This window comes from Anabrus simplex, chromosome 8, assembly GCF_040414725.1.
Source record: "Anabrus simplex isolate iqAnaSimp1 chromosome 8, ASM4041472v1, whole genome shotgun sequence".
In the NCBI taxonomy this organism is placed as follows: domain Eukaryota; kingdom Metazoa; phylum Arthropoda; class Insecta; order Orthoptera; family Tettigoniidae; genus Anabrus; species Anabrus simplex.
Window position 1 is genome coordinate 9870913 of NC_090272.1, and position 20362 is coordinate 9891274.

General features: G+C 39.4%; 1 protein-coding gene across 1 annotated transcript in view; it reads left to right on the forward strand.

Annotated features, from left to right (window-relative positions):
* Positions 1 to 13800: 13800 nt before the first annotated feature.
* Positions 13801 to 20362, forward strand: part of LOC137501848 (putative serine protease K12H4.7) — a 76530-nt gene continuing 69968 nt past the window's right edge. Inside the window, exon 1 of the mRNA XM_068228951.1 lies at positions 13801 to 13871. The gene's annotated coding sequence lies outside the window, so the exon portion shown is untranslated. The remainder of the gene's footprint in view (positions 13872 to 20362) is intronic.

The following is a 20362-nucleotide window of genomic DNA, read 5'->3' on the forward strand; positions in this document are numbered from 1 at the left end:
GGCCGATACAAGTTCTTTGTAATAGGGGAAACAACATTTCAATGAACATGCTATATTAGCATGGTTCAATATCACACTGCCCATTTTTAAAATGGGTCTTCTCTTGTTGATCAGGCATGGAGACACATTTTAGAACGGGGTTTTGAATCCTTAAATCTAAAGTGCACGCACTCTTAATACTAAGGGCCTTACAGTCTAACTAAAACTAGGGAGACACATATTACACATAATTACAAATTTTAGGTATAACAATGCATTGTAATGCAGCCCACGTCAACCTGAGGCTCTGTATTTTTCATAAACAGTAACACGCTGAGTTAATCAGTTCATGTAATACTTCCACGAATCGTGTCAGATGAGCCGGGGAAGATTGTAATTACACATAACACCTTCGCGTCTCCAATGGATCCGCAGCTCATTTCCTCTCATCTTTAACTAATGTCATGAGTATTTCCTCTCCATTTTCCTTTTTTATTCTTTTTCTTCAACATTATTCTACCTGAAAGAAAAAGGACTTTAGAACATTGACAATTTCACAACAAGCACAATAAACTGGTGTCAGCACTGATATGTAATGGAATTGAAAATATGTAAAGTTTACGTGGTCCTTGGATAATCTCTTACTCGTCAGATCTTCCAGTTCGACTGTTACTGGTCCCAGGAACCTTACTCTTCTCTTAGGGTTGGACCATTTATGACACAGTTTGGCGGCGATTTGATTGGCTGTAAGCTTACAGAGAACATTTTCACAACAACCAGGTCTCCAACTTCCAGGTCGACCTTTTTCCTTCCCTGGTTGAATCTTTTTGCCACCCGGTCTCAGGCTCTGACCAAGTGCGCAAGGGCTTCCTTCCATTTCTCCTCGATATTTCTGTTTCTCGACGGCTCAGACAGGTACCCAATGTCCCACTGCAGCTGGAGCAGGTCAGCAAAGCTTCTACCTAAAAATAGATCTGCCGGGGGGCGGCAATGGGACTCGTGCATAGCGCTGTTGAAGACTAAAACAAGAAATCCAATTGATCGTCCCAGCTGCGCTGATCTGCGCTGCAGAATGCAGTTAGGCAGGCTTTTAGGTTAGGGTGGAATCTTTCAACGTGAGAAGGTTTGGGGTAGTGGGGGCTCAGGAAAACATGCTTCACTCCCCACCGAAAACACAGGTGACGAAATTTACGGCAGCTGAATGTAGACGCATTGTCGGTAACTATTACCTTCGGGGGCCCATAAACTCCAAAAAAGGGGCCGAGATAGAAAGTGGACAGCGCTCGTCGAGTTAATCTTACGAACTAGGAAGAACCATACGAATTTAGAAAAGGCATCTACGACGGACAGGATTCCAGCGTTGCCATTCTTGGATTTAATAAGAGGACCGAAATAATCAATAAAACAACTTTCCTCCTGGGCATGACGCAACGTCAGCGGAATGGAGTACAGTTTGTGAGGATTGCTCTGGTTTACATCCTTGACTCACGTCGCAACTTTCCACATACTCTAACACTTTCCTTTTGAGGTTACGCCAAAATAAATCACGGGAGATACGGTGCTAGGTTTTATATTGACCTAGATGACCACCCAGCCAAGAATCATGATAATAATGTAGCATTGTGGATCTTAATTTGAGACGAACGTAAATTTTGTCTTTGCCGTTTTTACGGTTGCGACCAACCAACAACCCTCGTTTAATACTAAACGACTCATCTCGAAGACTCCCATCAGCGATTCCTTTCACCAGCTTCTGAAACTCGCTGTCATCATTTTGGTGCTCAGAAATGTCCGTGAAGGACCAGGGATAATTTTGCAAAATATTGACACAATTAACATTTTCGGTTAGATGACAATCTTCCTCAGACTCGACCTCACTCTCCTTTACCCCGTCGAACATGCGCGACAGACAGTCGGCCACAACATTCTCTTTTCCACGGACATGCACGACTGTAAATTTATAGGCAGATAGTCGGAGGATCCATCTAGCAGTCCGGCCAAGTCGCTTCACGTTGGCGCTCATCCACGATAGGGCTTGATTGTCCGTATGGACGAAGAAATTACGGTGCTCCAAGTACGAACGGAATTTCTCAACACCTAAAACTACGGCCAGGCATTCCTTCTCATAACAGACGACTTAGGGGGCGAGCAACCGAATGGAGGTGACCTAACAGGGGTATAATCTTTGAGTTCAATGGAATAGGAGAAATTTTAGCACAACCCAAATTAGCCGTTAAAACATCAGAAAATTCTTCCAACAAACCGCTCCACATCAGGATTTGGTTGTCAGTCAGATCACATGAGGCGTTGGGAAGTTGGGATTTCGAAAGAGCGCATACAGTAGCACGCTGGAAAGGGGCTTCAAAAGGGTAACATACGCCTGATTTGAATCGAAAGGCAAATGCACGAGTGATAAAATCAATAGATAGACCAGTAGCCAGCATAAAATCGGTTCCTAAAATCACCGGGATAGACAGATCGGGCACAACATTAAACGCCCAATCCCATGAAAGGTTGTGAATTTTGATGAGATATTTTATTCGACCCACGGGACATACCTGACGGCCATCGGCAGACATGAACATTCCCAAGCTCTCACAGGATTGGAGATATTCTAAATCCATAGAAGACACAAGGGATTGGTTCATGAAGGAGACACATGAACCGGTGTCTAATAAGGCATACAGTACCCGCGATCCAACCAAAATTTTGGCCCAGGGTGTAGACGGGGGAAGGCCCCAGATCCTTTTATTAACACCAACATCAGGTGCCAACGACGGGCCATCACGCCGGCGCGCCTTTAGTTTCCCTGTTGAGGGTTGCACCGAGGACACACGCGCAGAGTGACACCTGCTAGACCACACTGGGAGCATTTCAGAGGAGACTTAGACCAGCAGTTCTTCGAAACGTGCCCTAAATTCCTACAATTCCAGCACTTCCTTGCAGCAGCGTCGCTAACAACGGGCGCGTTAGGAGATTGGATGACATTAACGGAACGCTGAGGCGGAGACACAACACTAGCCCTGAGATCGGGACTACCAACGGGGCGAGATGGGGAAGGGGTTGCACCAAAGGAGACCGATTTAACGGGCGTACGACTGGCAACGTCGGGAAATGAACAATCAGACGGAGGGGGAGGCGGACGGTATAATTTATTCTGACAGACTGTGGACTCGAATTCACGACCTAAATTAATAATATCTTCAACACATTCAACCTGAGATCTTTTAATATATAACTTATAATCATGGGGCTAAATTTCTATAGAACTGGTCAAAGACTTCAGATTCTGGCACCTTCACACACATAGGGTTAAATAAGGTCAAAATACCGGTGGCGTAAACATCAATTCCTTCCCCTACTCCCTGAGTCGTCCTGAAAATTTCCTTTTTCAAACAGTAGTCTATGTCGGACAAGCCAAACCGCTATTTAATCCGAGTGGCGAAATCATCCCATGACTGAATGTTATTTTTGATTAGCCTGAACCATTTTAACGCTGGCCCCTCCAGCATCCCGGGAAAAACAGGAACGAACAGGTCAAGGGGTAGCGAGCTATAATCAGCGATGTCTTCCACCCGTTCAAGAAATTCTATGACACTACGGCTGTTCCGTTCACCAGACAAATTTATCTTCCATTTCCTCACCACGTCAAAGACAGGGTTAATATTAGCGCAAGGATCACTAGTGGGTCTCGAACTGGGGGAAATGAGCTCCATACGGTTTACGCCGAGGGCACGATCAGTACATGCAATAGCATTCCTACATTCTGGGCACCTATCACTCTCACTACCAGACACAAGTGACGCATTAGCTTCAACAATACCATCCCTCTTATCTCTCTCAAGGTTGAGAACTTACCCTGTAAAAATTTCACTTTCATTACTCATCTCTACGGCCTTCTGACTTTCCATACCCTAGGCTACTTTCTGCGATAATAAACATGACACGCATATGCAAATGGCCACAACAAAACACATGACTTAAAAATAACACACAGGACAAGGTTAAAACATACTGGCTGCATAAGGCTAACAGGAGGGAAAATAAGCCGTCACTTAATTTATTTATACAGAACACCATCTCTAGTTCTACCTCATCCGATCCTTTCTCAGAGCAGGCATCTCAATCCAGCACGCATCTGCTACCATTTTGAGCCACACCCCCACCCTTACCGACAACACACCTACGCATAAAACGCACACGTCGGAGATTCGAGGCGTGGACCTCGACTAGGAAAGGTCAAACACAGCCCTAAACTGGAAACGGTGCTCATATCAAAATCATAACAGGTAAAACACAAAGCTACTGTCAAAAAATCCCAAGAAAATTTAAATGAGCGTTTATTATAATAATAAAAATCAAGAGGAAAAGAGAAATGAAGCCAGCAATTAAATAAAATATATAAATGATACGTACATGTACACAGCCCATCCAATTGAAGTCATGACGCTAATGCGTGTGCACAAACTTATCAATATCAACCTCAAATTATTCATAACACGGGATCGCCGTTATATTCTCAATCTCACAGCATAATCTGCTAATGCCAATACAATGCATACGGCTTATTTCGGTCATATTTTCCACGAGACTGATAAAATTCATTATGACCCCGTCTATTTAACTTCCACATCCACAACAATTAGAACACAGATCAAAGCTTCCACGCAGCAAGGAGGGCAAAAAGTACAGAGAAATAAAATGCGAGAGTTCGCGACATAACAATAGACAAACTTAAACTCAAGGAGTATCACAGGTATGCCCATGGCCTGAATAAGAAAAGAAAATGGCGGCCTCCTAGGCAAACAACGGCCGCGATAAAAACCAAGGCAAAACAAATATTATCGTGCGGGAAACAAACATGAGTCACAGAAACAAGGTTAAAATATAAAATAAGCAGATCGATATGTCATTCCATCTCCTCATTCACTCACAAGCACACTCCCAAACATTCAGACATCGCCAGAACGGCAAAAAATCTGAGCATTAGCTCTCAGAAATAAGTCGAACTCAATCACTAGTAGAACGACTCACACGGTCACGAACTAGGGTCTCCCGTATGACAGAGCAGCGTCCATAGCGCACACAATTACCACCAGGATAATACAGACTCAGTAGTCACACATTAAACCATCACCTCACGCGCTGCGTACAACACGAATGGATCTCCGTGTCGACACGCAGGGTGTGTATTCATTGACGGCTAGACACAATACCATGAAGTGCACGAAAATAATCAGTCAGAGACCCAGTTATTAATACATCGCAATCATATCAACCACAGACACACGGCTCATTCATGCAGTAGAGCACAAGGATGCATATCAACCGGCCATCATGACTAAAAGGCGAAGGGCACAATTTATGCATAGTAATAATATAAATACAAGATTAACCGTACCTGCCATATCAATACTCAAGACATCAAGAAGAAAGGTAGTACGGATCAAGTTTAAATCTGTTAAAGATCCATTTGTGGCCCAAGAACATCACTCCAATATGCAAGGGGTCCATGTTTACATTTCACACACGTAACGAAGCAGGGAAGAGCTGCAAAGACATAAAACTACTCTCTCGCTGAAAGAATGATCTTCCGTGCTCACGACCGGGGGAGCTGTCCTCTCTGATACAAACATGGAAACACTTAAGTGAATTGAGGCGAGGCCGATACAAGTTCTTTGTAATACGGGAAACAACATATCAATGCTATATTAGCACGGTCCACACAGTAACTAACATAAGCTGCAGTCAAAGCAATAAATGCCACAGAGGTTCATGTTGAACACACCGGTTCTTGTCCGATCACCGCAGTTAAGCAACATTGGGTGTGGTCAATACTTGGACGGGGGACCGCTTGGGAACACCACGTGCTGTGAGCCCAATTTCCTTTTCGGAGGTACGCTGTTGTTTTACGTCCGTAGGTTTAACCTCAATGTGCCCTACACGTGACTCCTGGGTGAAGCTAAGAAAGCAACAACATTGGCAGCCACACAACCCTTGAGGTCTCCTGGCTTAAAGCATATCACAATGACAAGACTTCAGGGAAACGGTCCTAATAAGGATCAAAAACAATATAGGAACCTAGGTCGTATTCAAATAATGCAGATCAACAGAGTAGGGCTAAGCAGATCAAAGTGTCATTTTTTATCAAGACTATCTCTGGAAAAGAATATTGATGTAATTGCTTTGCAGGAAACTCACGTAGCATATGAAGCCCAATTGCGTACCGGTAGCAGAGGTAAAATACCAGGTTATGAACTTCTAGGTGCAACATTTCGCTATGCATAAGGAAGTTCAACATATGTATGAAATACAGTAGAGCAGGGGCGACTTCTCCGAGCATGCTACGCTTGCTGCGCAAGCGCAATATTTTTCTAAAGCATGCGAGTTAAAAAAATTACAATATGTACCGTATCTGTAATAGATCTGCATTATACAAATCGCATGTTGCATATATCTTGGCGAGTCCAGCGAGGCTTGCTCGTGTTTTAGGAGCTTCAGTGGAGCTGTCGACACAGCGAGAAATGTATGCGCGCGCAGGTTTCTTCTATCCAAGGCCGATTGCAAGCTGTCACGTTTGTAATGTGTAGTTAGAAGCTCTGGTCTCAGAGCTACAGATCTAGTGTTTTGTGTTAGTGAGTAGTGTACTGTAAGTTCCTGATCATCTATTCTGAATGATTTGATGTGCTGCAATGGGTTCCGAACCGTGCATTATTGACAGCTTGTTATCAAATCCATTTTCTCAGAGGACTATCCAAGAGAAAACAGACATTATTAAGAATGGCACGCCCTGTCCGGCGCTATCAGATTTAAAGACACAGCACAGGGAGAAAGATAGAGAATATGTACGTTCGTTCTCTGTATCTCAATATAATAATATGCACTGGTTGACAGGGTGCAAGAAACTGAATAGACTGTTTTGCTGGCCGTGTTTACTATTTTCTGCTGATACTGGTGTATGGTGTAAAAGTGGCTTTGACAATTTGAACACCCTGACACTGTCCATTACAAGACATGAGAAATCTGCAAACCATATGAAGTGTTTCTTGCAGTTAAATAGCTTTGGGCATACGAGGATCGACCACCAGCTGGATGAACAGAAACGCATCAGCAGCCAACTTCATAATGAAAAGGTAAAGAAAAATCGTGACATACTTAAAAGACTGATCGATGCAGTGTGTTTTTTAGCAAAACAGGAACTACCATTTCGCGGACATGACGAGTCTGCAACCTCCGTAAACAGAGGAAATTACATCGAACTTCTACAATTTACAAGTGAATACGATCTTCTTCTGGCAGCTCATCTGAAAGACTCCACCATTTTTAGAGGGACGACGTCTGCAATTCAAAATATTTTAATAGCAGAAATAAGTTAAGTAATTTTGAGAATAAAGGATGAGCTTAAACAAACAATTTTTGTGGCAATAATGTTGGACGAAACGTCCGATATTATTAATAAGTCACAACTCTCTACTTTACTCCGTTTTGTAGATGAAAGTGGTGAAATTCAAGAGAGGTTTCTTGGTTTTGCTGACGTTAGTAAAGATGGCACTGCTGGAGCCTTCTTAAATCATGTTCGTGCTATTTTAAAAGAGTTCAGTTGTGAGGAAAAGATTGTGGCTCAAACATATGAGGGTGCTGCTGTCTTAGCCGGTCATGTGAATGGGCTTAATAAACTACTTCAAGACCAGTATCCATATGCGATATTTTTGCATTGTTATAGACACCTATTGAATTTAACACTACAGCAGTCTGCTTCAAAAATCAAAGAATGTACAATTTTCTTCCAAACAATGTCAGGACTTGCTGCTTTTTGTTTCAAAGTCTACAAAGAGAACAGCTGCTCTTTGAGAGTTTGTTCAGAAGAAGTTGCCAAGCGTAGCACCAAAGAGATGGAATTTTGCTTCACGTCTTATTATTACTGTGAAGGAATATTATGATACTCTGGTGAAATTCTTTCAACATGTACAAGATACTTCAGACGACTGGGATGAAGACACTACATTGAAAGCACAAGGATTTTTGTTCTTCTTACTTAAGTTCAACATAAGATTTCTGCTGGCAGTGTTCTCCGAGATTTTTTTCATTCTCCGATACAGTGTTCAATATTTTACAAACAAAAAGTCTGGATAGTCAGTACTGTGGCAAGAAGGTTGAGGAGCTCTTTTTAAATATCCAGTCTATGAGAGATGAAGATTGTGATAGTTTGTATGGACATGTTGATACTGAAATTGATGTTTATGGAGGACAGCCGTGCCCTAAAAATCGAAGAATTAGTGATGAACCAGAAACATCAAAATATAAACGTCTATTCAATGAAATTATTGACAATGTACTCGTCCAAATAGGAGAGCGTATTAAATGCATAAAGAAATGTGTGTTCTTCTCGCTGTTGGATTGTGATTTGTTTGAGAAGCACAGAAACAGGTTTCCAGACAGTGATTTTACTGCCCTAGAAAAGACCTATGGGTCATTTTTCGACATTGTTCGCTTAAAAACGAATTAAGTGTGATGTATTCATCCTCTGACTTTAAAGAGAAACGTGTTTCAGACTTAATGCAGTTTATGCACACTAATAAATTGTACATGGGTATGCCAGAAATTTTCAAGCTCATCAAACTTGTAGCAACAATTCCTGCTACTACATCCTCTGCAGAACGTCCTTTTTCAACACTGAGACGCATTAATACATATTGCAGATCGACTCAAGGTCAGGAGAGGCTATCATCATTAGCTATGTTGTTGATTGAAAAAGGATTGCTTGCAAAAATTAGATTACAGTCCTCTTTATATGATGAAGTTATTAATGGTCTTGTAAAGAGAAGCCGCAGAGTAGCGTTTGTTTTCAAGTAGGATGATCTAATAAATAGTTGCAATTTTTCTGTGTACATAGTTTGACGTTTACTTGTTTAAATAATTATAAAACGTGTCTGATTGTTATTCTTTTGGCCATTCTTGAAGGTGTGACGTAACCAGTTTGAATGCATGTTCATGTAACCGATGATTAAAATGTTCATGTGATTTAGCGATTATTGGGTTTATAAATTTTATTAATTCAGAACTATGAATGTCCCACCCCACCAACTTTCACGAATGGAAGAGCAAGCCTGACTTTCATGACCAGCATTCGCCCCTGCAGTAGAGAATGCTTCCCTGATCTCCACAAGCACAAGCGATGATGTCCATTCCATTGTAATCAAGATAGGATATGTTACACTCATCCTGCTACCACATGGCCAGCACATACCCTCACCCAACTGTCTATAATGGTTAAGACTCAGCACTGGCATTTGTGAGGGCTCAAGTTCCGACGAAGTTTGGATTTTACTTTTTAACAAAAATATTTTATTCAGACCAAGTGAATACTTCAAAACAGGAAATAATATTAAAGAATGAATTAGTTATGAGCTGGGTCTATTTTAATTTTAAAAACATTAACACACTTTGAACGAGCAGTGAATTTTTTAAATAAATTATCTTCAGATATATTCAAATATAATTTTTTAAAGCTCTCGCGGCCGCCATTTGGAAACCCCTGCTCTAGACTTATAAAAGTTTCACATAACTGTATATTCCTCTCGTAGCATTTTTAACTAACCGGGAACTCTTGACAACTCCTGTGTGGTCAGAAACTTACTCAAAACCATTGATCGCACGCTCCCGTCCACCTTGCCTACTATACTGATCAATAAAATACCTCGGTAGTTGTTGCAATCCTTTCTTTTCCCTTGCTTACAGATAAGTGCAATTATTGCTCTTGTCCGCTACCTTGCTAACATTCCATGCTTACCTCATTACTTTATGAAGCCTCTAGCTGATTCACGACGAAAATCTACATTGTATACAGAATTGCAGGTAATGAAGTGTACATGTTGTAAGTAAGATGCTATTAATTGCATGGCTCTTTCCGTTACCCGAAAAACACGTCAGGGTGGTCGCTATACCTTGTTTCTCATGTTAAGACCGACTCTGGGAGTTTTCATTGTAATAGCAGACACTGACTCTCCACCTTCCTTCAGAAAGGCTACCTTTATGGCTTTCCCCAACTCTTTAAGGATCTGCCAATTGACCAAAACGGCAGGAATATCAACACAAAAATTGTTGTTGCTTTTTAAATTATTTAAATTTCATCCATAAATTTAATTAAATTTCAATAGTGGATTATATTGGAATTGACGTTCGCACAGGTGTCGTGTATTACGGTTCCCTAAAGAACGGCATGTTTCCAAAACATATCCCCAAAATTTGTCATAACAACTTGGAGAATGGAAGGAATCAAGAAGTCTGTGACTAAGCGAGAGATAAAACGCACTGTAGTTTATTATATTAGTGCCATAATAAATGATCGAGTGAGTTTATGTTCTTGTTTCGTCTTCTGTTCAACACATTCGTGTTCCTTACTGATGATGGGTATTTGATATAATGTAAACTCACACACGGCGCTAGTGTACTCTCCTTGCTGTTTGCATCCCATTCCCCTTCTGTCGCATTTTAACCTAATTTATTTCGGATCAACTTGAAACACTTGCACACTACTAAGCATTAGTAAAACATGCCTGATATAGGGCATCAGCCTGTAAAACTGCGCTCGGCCCATATTAATGGGGACCACATGTAAAGAGCAAAAATGAACTGGAAATAAGTTCCGGCTCCGCGCCGAGTTCCATTCCAGCCTGGGTCGCTATTTTAACTCACACACGCGCAGCTAAATCCTCATACACCGTGGTTATTATCATTAGTAGTCAAAGACGCAGGCGTGCTGGATTCAAGGTCTTCCCAGGAGCAGGCGTTCACTCCGACCACAACTTGGTGCTCATGCGATGCTGTCTGGACTTAAAGACGTTGTAGGAAGGAAAGATGGTGTCCCTGTGTAAAGAAAGCACCTCCTCGCGTTGCTGCGGGTGGACAGCCCGATACAACACCCTTGTCATTGGAATGTGGTTGTATAGCAATAGACACACTGTCACGAGTGGAGTGAGGCGATGCTGATCGGTCAGTAAGGCTGAAGGAAGTAGAAGAGACGAGGAGCGGACAGTCGTGAGGAATGAGTTCAACAGGTCTGCTGATGAAAGAAAAGATCACGTAAGGATCAACGGATAACCCAGGAGATATTAGACCTAACTGACGAGCGGCCAAACTACAAGAGTCCAAAAAATCAAAGAGAAAAATGTAGAAGCGATTAAAAATGAAGTAATTAGAAAGAGCAGGGAATATAAGCAAGAATCATTAAAAGAGATGTGCAAGTATGTTGAAGGAAGGATAGATGTCCGCATACAGGATAACCAAGGAATTATTTGGAGGAAGAGAAACTAGGTGTACGAATATTAACATCTCGAATGGAAAACCACTTCGAGAAACAGAAGAGAAAGCAGAAATATGGTATAACAATATTCAACAATAATTGTATGAGAAGAAGGAAGTAGATGAAAAGGCTCTAGAACAAGAAGATGCTGGTAAAATAAGAGACACAATTTTGAAGTCAGAGTTCGACAGAGCTTTGAGAAATAACTTATGTTCAGAATTGTGACTGCCTTAGAAGAAACCGTTATAGTCAGATTATTTCAATTGATGTGTAAGGTGTATAATGAGGGCAAGTACGATCCGATTTTAGACATAATGTTGTTATACCTACTCGAAAGGTACAAGGTGCTGACAAGTGAGCACCATTAGTTTATTATTTCGCTCTTTCAAAATTTTAGCATGTATCATTTACGGAAGAATGGGAAGGCAGGTTAAAGCTGAGATGCGAGAAGATCAGTTTCGATTTAGAAGACATGTAAGAATACGTGGAGCAATTCTGACTTTACGTTTGATCTTGGAGGATCGAATTAAGAAGGACAAGCCCTCGTACGAAGGCATACGACAATATTGACTGGGCCAAGCTGAAGGTGATCGGTATCAGACATCGAGGAAGAGGTATTATCTACAATCTGTACAGCTGTGAGAATCGAAGATTATGAAATGGAGACAGCAATTCAGAAAGGAGTGAGGCAAGGTTGCAGTTTTACCCTCTCCTTTTCAACGTTTATATAGAGCAGGCGATAAAGAAAACAGGAAAGGAGTTCGGAAAGTTAATCATAATCCAAGGAGAGGACTGAGATTTGAGTACGATAATTTTAATTTTTATGGGTCTGCAGAAGGTTTGGATAAATTGCTGACACAGTGTTTGAGAAGAGGTACGAGGTGAAAATCAATAAATCTATACCCAAAGTGAGGGAGTGCAGTGGAACGAAGTCAGGTGCTGCAAGAAATATTGGATTAGGAAATGCAGTTTTAAAGGAAGGAGATGAGTAACTACGATGCTAAAAGTAAGGAGGACGAGCAGGACAACCAATGAAGGCCTTTCTTAGGAAAATAAACGTTTTCATATCGAATGTTTTGAAGACGTTCGTCTACCTCTACCGTCTCCGTGAATCGCGAAGGTGAGGCCTCACGTGACCTATTGTATCATCTTTCGCTGCTTGTGCGTCAACAGTTTGGTCATGCCAGCGACAGCGCGCGTGTTGGAGCTAAGTCAAGAAGAAAGAAGGTGAATATTAGTAATACTCTTATTTTTAGATCTAACTTTGATAATAATGTAACATCATGCCTGTAGATAACATAAATATCACATCTCTGTCAGATAATTCATTCTGAGGTTGTTTTATCTGTATCATGCATTGGGACCCTTTCCTGTCAGTAAACACAATATTGTATGCTGAGTGTCTTTCCTTCTATGGGCAACACGAGATTGGTTTAATCTAAACACCTTTGAATGATTGTATGTAGTATTTTTGACATACAGCGGCTTCTGTATTTAATATGTTACGTTAATATTTGCCGTTAATATCATCTTTGTTTTCAATATTGAAACTGCATGAAATTGTTGGATGCGTGGAACCCTTGCAATTCCGATTTGGAGTTTGACAATGACGACACAGAAGCAGATATTCAAACGCCAAAACTTCCTGCAAATGATGAAGATGATGATGCAAAATTCATGAATATTTGTAAATTCCACTAAAAAGTGATAAAACGGGACTGAAATAGGCTACTTCCATAAAAACTGAAACTTGTTGCATTTGTGTTCTTACAGTTAATTATATTTGAAAAAATTATATTTTTATTCGTGTGGTACATCTTGGTAGAAACCCCTTCCGAGTGCTCAAAACGGCAGATATCGTGAAAATGTCATATTGGGTTCGTAGATAGTGCAGATACTGCAGCTTTCATGTTTTGCTCTGCACTCTGGAGGTGAAGTGAGGGAAACATGGCCAGTGACTAGCTCAGAAAGAATGAGAATACAAGCTATGGAAGTGTGGTGTGGCATCACGAGTGAAACCAGAACAATTCTGCTAAATTTGACAAGAAGAAGAAAACAGCCAGTAAGATGTTGAGGTAAGTGTAGGCGGTACGAATATGACATAGAGATTGGAGTAGATGTAGCATTTCGGACTGGAAAGCTGCATCAAAACTCAACATGGCATATAAGCGTGTTGCCGATATTCTGTTACTTTGAATTACCCTCACTGATCACATTACGTCCAACCTTGCCAGCAATCAGGTGCGCCATGGGGCAACACAGACAATAAGAAACACAAAGTCGTATAAGTCAAGCAGTTCGAAGAGTTATTACTCCGTGCACGCCTATGGAACTCACTGATAGTGCAATTATAATAAATAATCCTTCCTAGCTCGCGTCTAAAATGAGTCTAAATAATGAAGATAAGGAAAATAAAATGTATTGTTACGGAAGAAAAACGTGACAGCGCTTTTTACATGTTTAAGTTTGTGACAGTAATTATTATTTGCAGAACTCGCAAGCCGCGTGTAGTCCTACACGGTATCTCGATGACTGTCACAGCAAACGGTCTACACTGTTGTAGAGTCTACTGATGGTTGTGGTCGCCAAGGTGAGTCCGTTTTCCCCGTCTTTCTGTTATAAGTCATGCTCCCATTACTACAAACTAGGTCGATACCGAAAATTATCTCCTTAGATATGTAACATCTTTCAATTTTTTGTAGTTATAAGTAGACAGAACTTACAAAATACAGTGTACTGTATGGGTTTCCTGTGTTGTGCTTTTGACGTGTTGAATTTAAAGTCTAGATTGCGTCTTCTTAACTCGGTATCAATAAGTGAATCGCTGATAATCACAACATTCCTAATAATAATTTCAAGATCTCATAATGAACTAACATTTTTCTTGGATCTTTGCATCCTACGTATATTTTGGACATGACTGAATTGTGTCAATTCAGCATTCAAAATTCTGGGATTTCTTATTAGGGCAAGTAAAGACTTTAAGTTTGACGGAACCAAGTTAGAGTAAGGTTCGGTTATTTGGCATGCGTATTACAAATCACTGGAAAGGAACCTTGAAAAATTACAAGAATGTGCCCTAAAGTCCTTATATTATAAAGACAATGGTATATCTGCATTTAAAGCATATAATTCAAATAGTCATGTACTATAGGTCGGCAGCGAGGAGCGTAACCGTACAGCAGGTGTCTTTCTATAAATCAGTGGCTTATTGCAGCAGATTAATTTTAATGCCGGAGCAAGAAACTTACCGTAGAAATCGAGATCTGTTAGTTTGCAAAATACCAAAAACTGTATATTACAAAAAATCACCGTTAGTAAGAACGCGTCTAATGTACAATAAACTCGCCATGATCAAGAATAGTTCAGCTCTGCGTTACATTAAAATTTGCTTAAATTGTAAATATTCACCTCTGATTACAAGATAAAGCATGTAATCTTGTGTATAGAACTTATCTGAGCTATAGTCTGCAGTGTTATTTTAACATCACTGATTGGTTTCATAGGCCAGTGTATTTGCCTACAACATTATCGATAAATTATTTCTAGTTTTGTTTGTATGTTTTGGTTTCTTTCTCTTGTTAAACCTACCACAGAATATAAATTTGGCTCGGCGATGATGAATCAGTCAGTCAGTCAGGACAAGTTATTTTTATTATATATAGAGATAAGAAGGATTAGTCCACATGACGTGACCATAGCAGGTGACGTAATCTCGCACATTTAGTGAATGTTTTTTGGTGGTCAAAGGTACAGTACACGTCAAAAATTTAGGACCACATATAGAAATCACGAAATGCCACATAGAACCTACAATTGTGGCACTAGACCTCCGTAATTTTCTTTCTGAACTTTCACATCTAATTGTACCTATGAAAAGAAATGACATTCTGATTAAATTAAACATTTATTACGTATTAACAGCTAAACTTTCTTTAAATCAATATAACAGTGATTTATTGTTAAACGATATCCTTCTTATTCGATACATTATGGTTAATGTGAATTTGAAAAAAATAAATCTCACATTTGTCGCATCTTTACAAACTGGATCATCCTGAGTAGATTGCTAACATTGACACTGCGTTTTGTAGTTTAAAACATTCGAAACTGAAGCAAGAATGATGTTACGAATGTTAAATGTTCTTATGAAGAAACAGTTCATCCTCTTGTAAGGTCGTGATACCGCCTGCTACAATTAGCAGACTTTTAAGTCATGAAATATCAAGAGCATATCACGTTATAATGACGTAACAGAAATGTGTTCTTGGATGCCATGTGCGGAGTACAATTGAAACTGTCAGGGCAGATCAGTCAGACGCCGATACCTTGGGCCACCTGACAAATGCAAAGAAAAATCAAGCATCTGGCGCTCCTTTGAAAAAAAAAAAAAAAACACAAGCAAACAAAACGGTCCCGCATATTAAACTAAAGTGGCCCCCACCTACAAGAAATCTCGGTGGCAATACTTGCAACTAATTAGAATATACTTGGTGTGAACTATCAATTCACAACTTGTACAGCACTTGCACTAACTCAATGAAATTGGATCCAACACGATCTACTTGTATTTTCTACCCGCACAATAGCACACGGATCGACAATCCCTCTGACTGTTAATTGACCTGCACACGGCACCAAACCAGCTGCCCCTCACGTAATAAATGTTTAGTTTAATCACAATGTCATTTCTTTTCATAGGTACAATTAGATGTGAAAGTTCAGAAAGAAAATTACGGAGGTCTAGTGCCACAATTGTAGGTTCTAGGTGGCATTTCGTGATTTCTATATGTGGTCCTAAATTTTTGACGTGTACTGTACCGTTGACCACCAAAAACATCCACTAAATGTGCGAGATTACGTCACCTGCTATGGTCACGTCATGTGGACTAATCCTTCTTATCTATATATATAAAATAACTTGTCCTGACTGACTGACTGATTCATCATCGCCGAGCCAAAACTACTGGACATAAAGAAATTAAATTTTGGGGATAGATTCATATTAAGATGTAGGTGCTCCCTAAGAGAGAATTTTTGGATATTCCGTCGCTAAGGGGGTGAAAAGAGGGGTGAAATTTTTTAAAATGAGTGTATCTATATCTCAAAACTTTAAAAGTGTACAGATGTAAAAATTGGTATTTAGAATCTTCTTTAAAAATAAGGAAATGCGTATTTTTTTGTTTTCAGAAAATCCCAATAGGAGGGGTGAAAAAGGGTGAAAAGGGAGTTGAATGACTTTAATCAGGATACCGGTACTTATATCTCAGAAACTGAAGATATTACAGACCTGAAAATTGGTACTTTAGATCTCTTTTAAAAATTAAGAAACACGTATTCGTTTGTTTTTTGGAAAATCCAATCAATAGGAGGGTGAAAAGGGGGGTGAATTTTTTAAATGAGCGTATCTATATCTCAAAACTTTGAAAGTTTACAGATGTAAAAATTGGTATTTAGAATCTTCATTAAAAATAAAGAAACACGGATTTTTGTTTTCGGAAAATCCCAATAGGAAAGGTGAAAAGGGGTGAAAAAGGGGTTGAATGCCTGTAATAAGAATACTTATATCTCAGAAACTGAAGATATTACAGACCTGAAAATTACTGTTTGGGATCTCCTTTACAAACAAAGAAACACGTATTTCTTTTCTTTTAGAAAATCCAATTAATGGGGGTTGAAAAGGGGGTGAATATTTATAATGAGTGTATCTATATCTCAAAACTGTTAAAATTTATAGATGTAAAAATTGGTATTTAGAATCTCTTTTAAAAATAAAGAAACGTGTATTTTTTGTTATCGGAAAATCCCAATAGGAGGGGTGAAACAGGGGTTGAATGCCTTTAATGAGGATACTTAAATCTCAGAAACTGAAGATATTACAGACCTGAGAATTGGTATTTGGGATATCCTTTAAAAATAAGGAAACTTTTTTTGCTTTCGGAAAATCCAAGTAATGGGAGGGGGGCGTGAAAAGGGGTTGGATTTTTAAAATGAGTGTATCTACATCTCAAAACTTTAAAAGTTTGCACATGTGAAAATTGATATTTAGAATCTGTTTTAAAAATAAAAGGACACTTATTTCTTTTCTTATCTGTAAATCCCAATAGGAGGGGTTAAAAGGGTGAATATTGGGTTGAATGCCTTTAATGAGGATACGTGTATCTCAGAAACTGAAGATATTACAGAACTGAAAATTTGTACATGAGATCTTTAAAAATAAAGAAACACGTATTGTTTTGTTTTTGGAAAATCCAATTAATGGCGGTTAAACAGGAGTGACAAACTGGGGTGAATTTTTTAAAAGACTACATCTACAGAATATCTGAGAAACGTAGAATGTTACAGACGTAAAACGTGAGATTTGGAATCTCTTGTAAATGTAAAGAAACATAGGTGATTTGTTTTTGGAAACTCCTCTTAAGGGGAAATAAAAAGGGGATTAAATTTTAAAATGAGAATTTATACAGTATGTCTCAAAAACTTAACATGTTACAGAAGTGAAAAATTGTATTTTTATCTCTATTAAAAATCAAGAAACGTGTATTTTTAGTTTTCGGAAATACCACTTGGGTGGACGGGGGATGGTGTGGGGGGGGGGGCTAAAAGTGACTGAAAATGGTGTTGAAGTCTTTTAATTAGGCTACTGTTATCTCAAAAATGAAGATGTTACAGACGTGAAATTTGATATATGGAATCTGCTTTAAAAGTAAAGAAACACCAATTCTCGGAAAGTCCAATGAATGGGGACGGGGGGGGAGGAAGGTGAAAGAATTAAAAATTAATTGACATAATTGTATGAGAATACTTACATCTAATAAAAGCTAAAGTTGTTAGGGCCTACAGACGTGAAAATTGGTATTCGGTACTCCTTTAAAAACAAAGAAAAACCCGTTTGGGGGGGATCATCTTGGGGGGCGGGAGTGAAAAGGAATTGAATTCCTTTCATGAGGACACATAATTAAAAAACTGAAGAAGTTAGATTCGTGATAATTGGTATTTAGAAGATCCTTTACTATTAAAGAAACAAGTATTTTTTCCCGGAAAATTCACTTAGGGGCGGGAGGAGTGTGAATGTGAAAAAAGTGAATTATTTTTATCTCAAAACTGAAGGTAATAGACGTGAACATTGGTGTTTGGAATCTCCTTTAAACATAAAGCAACACGCCTTCTTTTAGTTTTTTTTGGGGGGGGGGTAAATAAACTTAACGGCGGTGGGGTGTAAAAGGAGGTGAGACCAATTGATTTTACTGTTCATAATGTATTTATAAGGAGCCTCCGTTGCTCAGGCGGCAGCGCACCGGCCTCTCACAGCTGGATTCCGTGGTTCAAATCCAGGTCTCTCCATTTGACATTCGTGCTGGACAAAACGGAGGCGGGACAGGTTTTTCTCCGGATACTCCGTTTTCCCTGTCATTGTTCATTCCAGCAATACTGCCCAATATAATTTCATTTCATTTGTCATTTATTAATCATTGCCCAGAGGAGTGCGACAGGTTTCGGCAGCCGGCACAATTCCTATTGTCATCGCTAGATGGGGGCTTTATTCATTCCATTCCTGACAGTAGATTCTCCTGGCATATAAATAAAAATTTAAAAACATCTGAAATAAACGATAGGAATGAGATTGACCGTCCAATTGTACACCTCTTTAATAAGGTCAATAATGCACGGAAGTATGTCATTCGTATAGCCAGAAATCCCGCACACTTGCCTACGCGCGACAATGGTGCTGATCACATTCTCAACAATGACAATGGCAGCAGATGTAATTTACCGCCAAGTAGCTGTCTTGCATCTTGCTGTGGGGTCCAGAACATCTAATAATAATAATAATAATAATAATAATAATAATAATAATAATAATAATAATAATAATAATAATAATAATAATAATAATAATAATAACAATAATAATAATAATAATAATAATAATAATAATAATAATAATAATAAGATAATAATAATAATAATAATAATAATAATAATAATAATAATAATAATAATAATAATAATAATAATAATAAGATAATAATAATAATAATAATAATAATAATAATAATAATAATAATAATAATAATAATAATAATAATAATAATAATAATAATAATAATAATAATAATGTTAAGTTAGCAGGTAGGGACCCTCTTCGGAGGCAGCCCTGCCCAGGGAGTGGCGCCCCTGCCTATGTGAGTCCCAGAGCACACTGACCCGATGTGTATCATCTGGTAAGGGTCCCAGCTCAGGGTTACGAGTGAAGACCTCAACGGCAGTGAAGGCGGAAATCAAGATCATTGGTACGGCGCAACTGGCGGAGGAGGCACCCTTGCGTTTTGGGATAGTAATAAAAAGCCTGTTTAAAATCCAGGTGCGTCTGAGTGGTATCCACCGGCTTCCTGGTCCGCGTCTGACACCTTGTAGGTGCGGCGGCAAATCAAGCTCCAGGAACTAACAATCCCTGGTTCTAAGCACCCAGCACTGCTGGATCTCCTATAACAAGCCAAACATGATTCGTGAGCGTAGTAACAACATTACCCCAGGTGGTATCCAATCCACCCGTCGCATTGAGACAGCAACAGGCTTTCGGATTCTGGGGAGCCTGGACAACCACGAAAACATGGGAGAGAGTCGGACCTCTCTGGTAAACTATCCCACAAAGCCCCCACATACATTGGTACATTCAATATCAACACTTTGATACAACCAGGAAAATTACTAAATTTAGTCACAGAACTTGATCGGCAAAAAATTCTTATCCTTGCCCTGCAGGAAACTCGATTTACTGATGATGCCACAATGGATTATGGAAATTACCGTATATTCAAAAGTAAAACAGACCAAAAGATTCTAAATCGGACCCCTTTATTCAGTATGAGCTTCGTAGTACATAAAAGTATATTGAACTCGATCCAGGAACTTAATTCCATCAGCAATCACCTAATGACCATGAGGATTCAGTGTGCCAATAAAAAATATACATTAATAAATGCACACGCTCCTACAAATATAGACAACAAGAAGAATCCCAAAAACGTGGACAAATTTTGGAACAAACTTGAAAAAGTAATGTCAAAAATTCCAAAG